Below are 8,045 nucleotides of genomic sequence, written 5' to 3' on the forward strand. Positions count from 1 at the left end.
TCCCATTTACTTGAACAACATTCTTGGATGGGTCCCATGACTGTTTTGCAACCAGTACCCTTTGTACAATGGTTGCATTTCCTGAATATCCTACCAATGAACCGAAGTCTGAAACTCGTTTTATCTACAGCTGAGTGTAACTGATGCTTCCATTTCATTTCCCTTGAATTTTTTACACTCATGTATTTGTATGACTTGACCAGTTCTAGTCTCGAATGACTGATACTGTTCTCACAGGGTGGCACTTTTTTGTGAAGTGTGCTGTTTTATGCACATTTACACGAAGTTGCCAATCTATGCACCACTTCCAAATCTTATCACGGCGTGAAATGATAATTAAATGGACACCCTAGCTGCAAGCAGGCGTTGATGTACCTCATTGGGGACATGTTGAAAATGTGTGCCCCGACCGGGACTCGAACCCGGGATCTCCTGCTTACATGGCAGACGCTCTATCCATCTGAGCCACCGCGGGCACAGAGGATAGTGCGTCTGCAGGGGCTTATCCCTTGCACGCTCCCCGTGAGATCCACATTCCCAACATGTCCACACCACTACATTCGTAGCGTGCCTAGTAGATGTTTGCCCATCATACTCACTACTCGTGGCAGATTAATCTACCAAGTCCCGTACGAGTTCGGACATAGCGTGTGCGTTCGCACAAGAAGGTCAATGGCCGGGAAGCCATATTTTTTAACTATATATGACGGTAGTATCTGTTCCCGAAAGAACAGTTACCGCGAATGACCATGCAGCTTTGCTAGAAATGAAATGATAATTAAATGCAGTTTTATATGTGTAGGTATTCAGTATACTTCTCGGAGTGATGCCAGGCGCAACTTCTACATCTTTCGATGACTGTCCATCTAAGACAAAATCTTGCATCTATTATACAAAGAAATTCTGAAACACTACACAAATTTCCTTTGATTCTCCTTATGATATCTCTTTTGTTAGTAAATGTTGGTGGGCTACTAAGCCAAGACATACCGTAGCTAACTGACTGCTTTGATCCATGACATGCAGAATTTTAAGTGAGAAAACAGCATGCTAAATTTCGAATGACCAACGATTCCGTAATCGATGCTCGCTGGTCTGGAGGAGGTCATTGTGTTTGACATACGTCACCATGTTTCAGATCAGAATGTTTTCTAAGAAAAAATGAATGTCAAATATATCCGATAAATGTTTTGTGGATCACTTATAATACTTACCTTATAGAACAGGGTGATACGTGTTTTCACCCATCTACTTCTCACTGTTTTTTGTTCGAGTTATCTCTTGTATATTACATGGTCCAGACGCATTAATGTGACCACCGCCCATGTCAGGCATCAACGTGCAGTAACCACTCACAGACGGTAAGTGACAGCGCTAACAGTGGAGGGTACGTAAACTGTGTCGTTGGGAGGGGGGGGAGGGGAGGGGGATGCAGCAAAACAGTGCAGAGTGATCTTGTCATCCTGGAAGGGACAACGGATCAATTAAAGTATGCACCTATCCTTAGTGACCAAGTCCACCCTTACATGCAATCTGTTTTCTCCATCGCCACGATGGCATCCACCAGCAGGACAGACCAACATGTCTAACAGAACAGCTCACAGTGCATGGGCGTGGTACGAAGAGCACCAGGAAGAAAATGGATCAAATGGCTCTGAGCACTATGCGACTCGACATCTGAGGTCATCAGTCCCCTAGACTTAGAAAAGCTTAAGCCTAAATAACCTAAGGACATTACACACACACCAATGACCGAGGCAGGATTCGAACGTGCGACCGTAGCAGCAGCGTGCTTCCGGACTGAAGCGCCTAGAACCACTCGGCCACAGCGGCCGGCTCTCCAGAACGAGTTTACCGTACGCCCCTGGCCACCGAATTCCCCGGACTGAAACCCAATCTAGAACCTGTGGGGTCACCTCGAGCTGGCTGTTCTCACCGTGGATCCTCAATCAAGGAGCTCAACATCACTACCTGTACCTTCCCAACGTCACTAACCATTACCGAAATTCTGTTCTGCGCCTCGTCATGGTTCGCGCGGCTCCCCCCGTCGTAGGTTCGAGTCCCCCCTCGGGCATGGGTGTATGTGTTGTCCTTAGCGTAAGTTAGTTTAATTAGTGTGTAAACCTAGGGACGGATGAAATCAACAGCTTGGTCACATAGAACCTTACAAGTTCCCGGTTCTGCAGAAAGTGATTATTCAGGCTTTTGACATGTGACTGTACCGTGTGTTAAAGGGACAACACCGTGGTTCAGGCCGAAAAAAATCTATTTTCTGTTTTCATCGTATTTCGATAGATTTTGCTGAAAAATTTTTTTTCGAGCATTTAAAGAGCATTTTCCTACCACGTGTGTTTACGTGCCACGCCCACTTTTCTGTCACCCACTTTTCTGCACATATTTTAGATCTTTACATCCCGTACATTGCACGTTAGGGATTTCTTTTCACTCCCGTGTGTGTTGCCTGAATGCAACGGTCGGTATTCTTTTGTTTCTGCTGTTTGTAAACAACACGCTTACAAACACGCGGTTAGTATTGTTCAAGTGTGATTGCGAGAAGATGTTATAGAAAACTTGCAGTTATACTATGGGCAGGCAATTAGGAGAACAAAGAATATCTGTTCTGGGCAATATTCTTCCATTAAGTCCTCTACTGATGATGAGCCATGTCTTTACTATAGCCGGCCGGTGTGGCCGAGCGGTTCTAGGCGCTACAGTCTGGAACCGCGCGATCGCTACGGTCGCAGGTTCGAATCCTGCCTCGGGCATGGATGTGTGTGATGTACTTAGGTTAGTTAGTTTTAAGTAGTTCTAAGTTCCAGGGGACTGATGACCTCAGACGTTAAGTCCCATAGTGCTCAGAGGCATTTGAACCATTTTTTTGAGCCATGTCATGGATTTTGTCCATCAGGAGAAAATTCCTGATGCGAATACAATAGAGCTCAGGCAACTGGAGAATCTTATTCTCACCAGCATTCTCTTCCTGCTGCTGTTATTACAACAATTAAACCTATTTTCAGAGACTTAGCTCATCCTGACCTTCTAAGGAAATTTCTGCATGGGCAGACACATAACCCAAATGAATGTTTCAACAACATAATTTGGAACCGCCTTTCTAAAACTGTATTTTTAGGCATGTATACAATGAAACTAGGAGTTCATGATGGTGTTATTACATTCAGTTGTGATAATATTGAAAAGAGTTGGGTACTGAAGAAGCTGGGAATTAATCCTGGTGGAAGTATGATCACTGGGCTGCAACATTGCGATAAAATGAGGATAGCCGATGCAGACAGGTCTGCATCTAATATGGCCAAGAAAGCAAGACAACCATCCAGAAAGGTGAAAAAGAAGCTGGAACACTTGCTAGAGGCCAAAGAAGGGCCACCATAGGCAGTTTTAATTAACTGTAAGTAACAAATATCAAAAGTTTTTTCTTTAAAGTCAATATCCCGCAAACTAAAATTTTCAGTACAAATGCCCCATTATATCAAAAACTATCATAGACAAATAAATGAAATTTTCAGAGACTCTGCATAACATAATTAATATTTCCACATTAGGAACTTCACAAAAATTTTTTCTGCAGAAAAAACTTAATATTTTTGTTAATAAAATTAAAAATCTATTTCTTAAAAACTATAAAATGGATAAAGTATATTTTAGTACTGTTGACTATTAGCATCATGTAACACACAGTAAAAATATTAAGGTCCTGCATCAAATAGTTTTCTCAGAAATGGGTCAAATACTTGTCTAAATTAACATGGATTAGACAGTCAGGGTGTGGTCCCTTTAACACGCCTGGATGGCAGTGCGCATTAGTTAGTTGCTTCTGGGATTCGGAGAAGCGCTTAGGCCCCGGATTGAATCGCCCTACAGATTTCCGAGGGCCGGCCGCGGTGGCCGAGCGGTTCTAGGCGCTACAGTCTGGAACCGCGCGACCGCTACGGTCGTAGGTTCGAATCCTGCCTCGGGCATGGGTGTGTGCGTGATGTCCTTAGGTTAGTGAGGTTTAAGTCGTTCTGAGTTCTAGGGGACTGATGACCTCAGCAGTTAAGTCCCATAGTGCTCAGAGCCATTTTGATTTCCGAGGACCCGTGAGCCTGCCAGCATGAATGTGATGGTACCCGCGTCCCGCCTGTGTAGCCCGATCCAGAAACATTTCAGAAACATTCTCCGACTTTTGCATGTAATGACACTACACATAGATATTTGGGGTTCACAAATTGCCTACAGTTTCAGGTACATAAATTCGTCTTTTCCCGCGCCATCTTCCGTCCTTCATTAAAAATACGCTGAGGTGACAAAAGTCACGAGATACCTTATAATATCGTGTCGGACCACCTTTTCCTCTGTCTGGGACCGCGACTCGTATGGTCGGAGGTTCGAATCCTGCCTCTGGCATGGATGTGTGTGATGTCCTTAGGTTAGTCAGGTTTAAGTAGTTCTAAGTTCTAGGGGACTGATGACCTTCGATGTTAAGTCCCATAGTGCTTAGAGCCATTTTTTTGAACCACCTTTTCCCCGGTGTCGTGCAGCAGTTCTACGTAGCGTGCATTTAACATGTCGTTGGATGTCCCCTGCAGGAATATTGAGCCATGCTGCCTCCGTACCCATCCGTGCTGGCTGAAAGTGTTGCCGGTGCAGAATATTGTGCAAGAACTGACGTCTCGATGGGATTCACGTCAGGCTATCTGTGTGACCAAATCGTTCGCTCGAACTGTCCAAAACGTTGTTCAAACCGGTCACGAACAGTTATGGCCTCGTGACATAGCGCATTGTCATCCATAAAAATACCATCGATGTTTACGAACATGAAGTCCATGAATGACTGCATATGGTGTTCGAGTAGCCGAACATAACCAGGACGCAGCCGATTCGGTGTAACACAGCCCAAACCACTATAGAAGCACCACCTGTAACCTCCCCCTCACTTATCGACCTTAATGACAGTGAAAAATTAAACCGCGTGTACCTAATGGAAATTTGGGAAAAAGCAATCGTCACCGAAGTCAATTTGTCGGTAAAGAGGGAGGAAAGGAAAAATGCGAATGAAATTGGTGGAAATTAATTTTGAAAAGGGGTAAAGTTAATAAAGGAAGTAAATGTGCAGCCGTTACGTTAACAACTAACTAGCGGTAATTAGGTATTTGAGATTTGGTGGAAATTACGGTCGCCAGTCCTATGGACAATTACTATAGTAACTGAAAAATAAAGGTTATTACACATATAATTAGCACTAGAAGCGTGGCAACTGAAGGTTGACACGTGTAGTGTGAAAACTGAAAGTTTGTCAGAAGTAATAAATTTCGCTACACTCTGACTTAATTTAGCAAAAGAATTAATAAAACCGGAAAATCGAAAGTTAATTTAGTGACTGAAATTAACAGTGAGCTTTGTTTCTGAAGCACAACGAAATTCAGTAAAATGCGGTTAGTCTTGGACTACCTCAACAATCATTTCAAAAGCTACTTGAATCTACGCAATTTAGAAATAAGAGATTTAACTTTGAACTTGAATTAAATGATTCTGAACAATTAACAATAGTAAAATTTAGTACGTACCAAGCTGAGCTGCAGTCACAGGTAAGCTAAAATATGGTAACAAAACTAGCACTCTTAATATGTGCTTGTGTAATCTAAGTATTGTAGCCAGCTATGAATACTGTAACTGAATTTTGAAATTAAAGTAGTGAAATGGAATGATTGTATTTTAATGCTGGCGTCTGAATTTGAACGACACTCGGGTTCATTCCGGAAAAGGAAGGGACCCTGCTTGGTAATGCAATTGGGACAATGAGCAACAAAGGTTCATGCTAAGTAGCTGTAATTTTGTGATGCAACTATTTTAAAAGTTCGAAAAGCTGAGGTCTGCCATACAGTTCTAAAACTTTACGTGCTTCCAGTCTTCCTTGTTGGTTGATTGAAGGTTTGAAGCCGTCGATCGAGGAGGTGGCGACAGTCACTCATTGTCGGCCGTCGCTGTTGTAGAAGCTGGACGTTGGCGCGCCTTCTTCTCGACACGGTCACCAGACGAAACGGGCTCTTGATGCGCGCCAGCTAATGCTTCTCGTCCGCGACACCATGTCAGGAACTATCATCGCAAGTCGAGCGCAATTACATGCTGCCAAACCCCGAAAGCGCGGCAACTCGCGGGAGCTTCACACAACACACCTGCTCCACTGCACCACCCCAGCCAAACTCTCTCTGCCCGCGCTCCACGCGGCAGAGTTAACACTACCAAAGATCCTAAACACTTTCGTTCTCCACACGACCTATCGATGTATTCGTTCGATAGTATAGTTTTCCCTAGGCCAGACCCAGCGTATAAATACGAGTACAAATAATATTCACAAAACAAACCAATTATACATCGACATAAATGCATGTATATACAAATAGTAAAACAATTACAATATACAAAGACACAGAAATGTTATATCTTCAGGATTTGCAGGGCAATAGATGGAAATAGGAGGATATGCATTTCCGGCGTTACACACCCACTTGCATAGTGCCTTGTTGACAACTTGGGGCCATGGATTCTTGGGGTCTGCGCCTCTCTCAAACCCTAGCATCAGCTCCTACCAACTAAAATATGGACCAATCTGACCAGACCATGGTTTTCTAGTCGTCTAGGGTTCAATCAATATGGTCCAGAGCCAGGGACAGTAGCAGCAGGCGTAGTCGTGCTGTTAGCAAGTCGTCTGCTGCCATAGCCCATTAACGCCAAGTTTTGTCGCACTGTCTTAACGGATACATTCTTCAGACGTCGCACATTGATTTGTGCGGTTATTTCACCCAATGTTGCTTGTCTATAATCACTGACAACTTTACGCAAAAGCGACTGCTTTCGGTCGTTAAGTGAAGGCCGTCGGCGACCGCGGTGTGCGTGTTTAGATGTAATTCCTGAAATTTTGTATTTTCGGCACACTATTGAAGCTGTGTGTCTCGGAGTACTGAATTATCTAACGATTTCCACATGGAATGTTCGATGCGTCCAGCTCCAACCACCATACCGCGTTCAAAGTCTGTTAATTACGGACTTGCGGAGGCGTAGGAAACCTTTTCACCCGGATCGCCTGAGTACAAATAACAGCTCCGCGAATGCACTGCCCTTTTATAGCCTGTGTACGCGATACTACTGCCATATATACAGGGTGGTCCAGTGATCGTGACCGGGCCAAATATCTCATGAAATGAGCGTCAAACGAAAAAACCACATAGAACGAAACTTGTCTAGCTTGAATGGGGAAACCAGATGGCGCTATGGTTGTCCCGCTAGATGGCGCTGCCATAGGTCAAACGGATATCAACTGCGTTTTTAAAAAAATAGGAACCCCCATGTTTTATTACATATTCGTGTAGTATGTAAAGAAATATGAATGTTTCAGTTGGACACTATTTTAGCTTTGTGATAGATGGTGCTGTAATAGTCACAAACATATGGCTCACAATTTTAGACGAACAGTTGGTAACAGGTAGATTTTTTTAAAATTAAAATACAGAACGTACATAGGTACCTTTGAACATTTTATTTCTGTTGTTCCAATGTGATACATGTACCTTTGTGAACATATCATTTCTGAGAATGCATGCTGTTACAGCGTGATTACCTGTAGACACCACATTAATGCAATAAATGCTCAAAAGCCGGCCACGGTGGCCGAGCGGTTCTAGGCGCTTCAGTCCTTAACCGCGCGACTGCTAAGGTCGCAGGTTCGAATCCCCCCCAGGAATGGATGTGTGTGATGTCCTTAGGTTAGTTACGTTTAATTAGTTATAAGTTCTAGGGGGACTGATGACCTACGATGTTAAGTCCCATAGTGGTCAGAGCCATTTGAACCAAATGCTCAAAATGACCTCCGTCAACCTCACCGCATGTGGCAATACGTGTAACGACATTCCTCTCAACAGCGAGTAGTTCGCCTTCGTAATATTCGCACATGCATTGACAACTGTGCTGACGCATGTTGTCAGGCGTTGTGGGTGGATTACGATAGCAAGTATCCTTCAAATTTCCACACAGAAAGAAATCCGGGGACG

General features: G+C 43.8%; 1 non-coding gene across 1 annotated transcript; it reads right to left on the reverse strand.

Moving 5' to 3' along the window:
• Positions 1-401: 401 nt before the first annotated feature.
• On the reverse strand, positions 402-476 carry Trnat-ugu (transfer RNA threonine (anticodon UGU)). The gene has a single exon. It is a non-coding gene; the product is annotated as a tRNA-Thr (tRNA).
• Between the last annotated feature and the right edge of the window lie 7,569 nt (positions 477-8,045).

Source organism: Schistocerca cancellata, chromosome 3, assembly GCF_023864275.1.
Source record: "Schistocerca cancellata isolate TAMUIC-IGC-003103 chromosome 3, iqSchCanc2.1, whole genome shotgun sequence".
Classification (NCBI taxonomy): domain Eukaryota; kingdom Metazoa; phylum Arthropoda; class Insecta; order Orthoptera; family Acrididae; genus Schistocerca; species Schistocerca cancellata.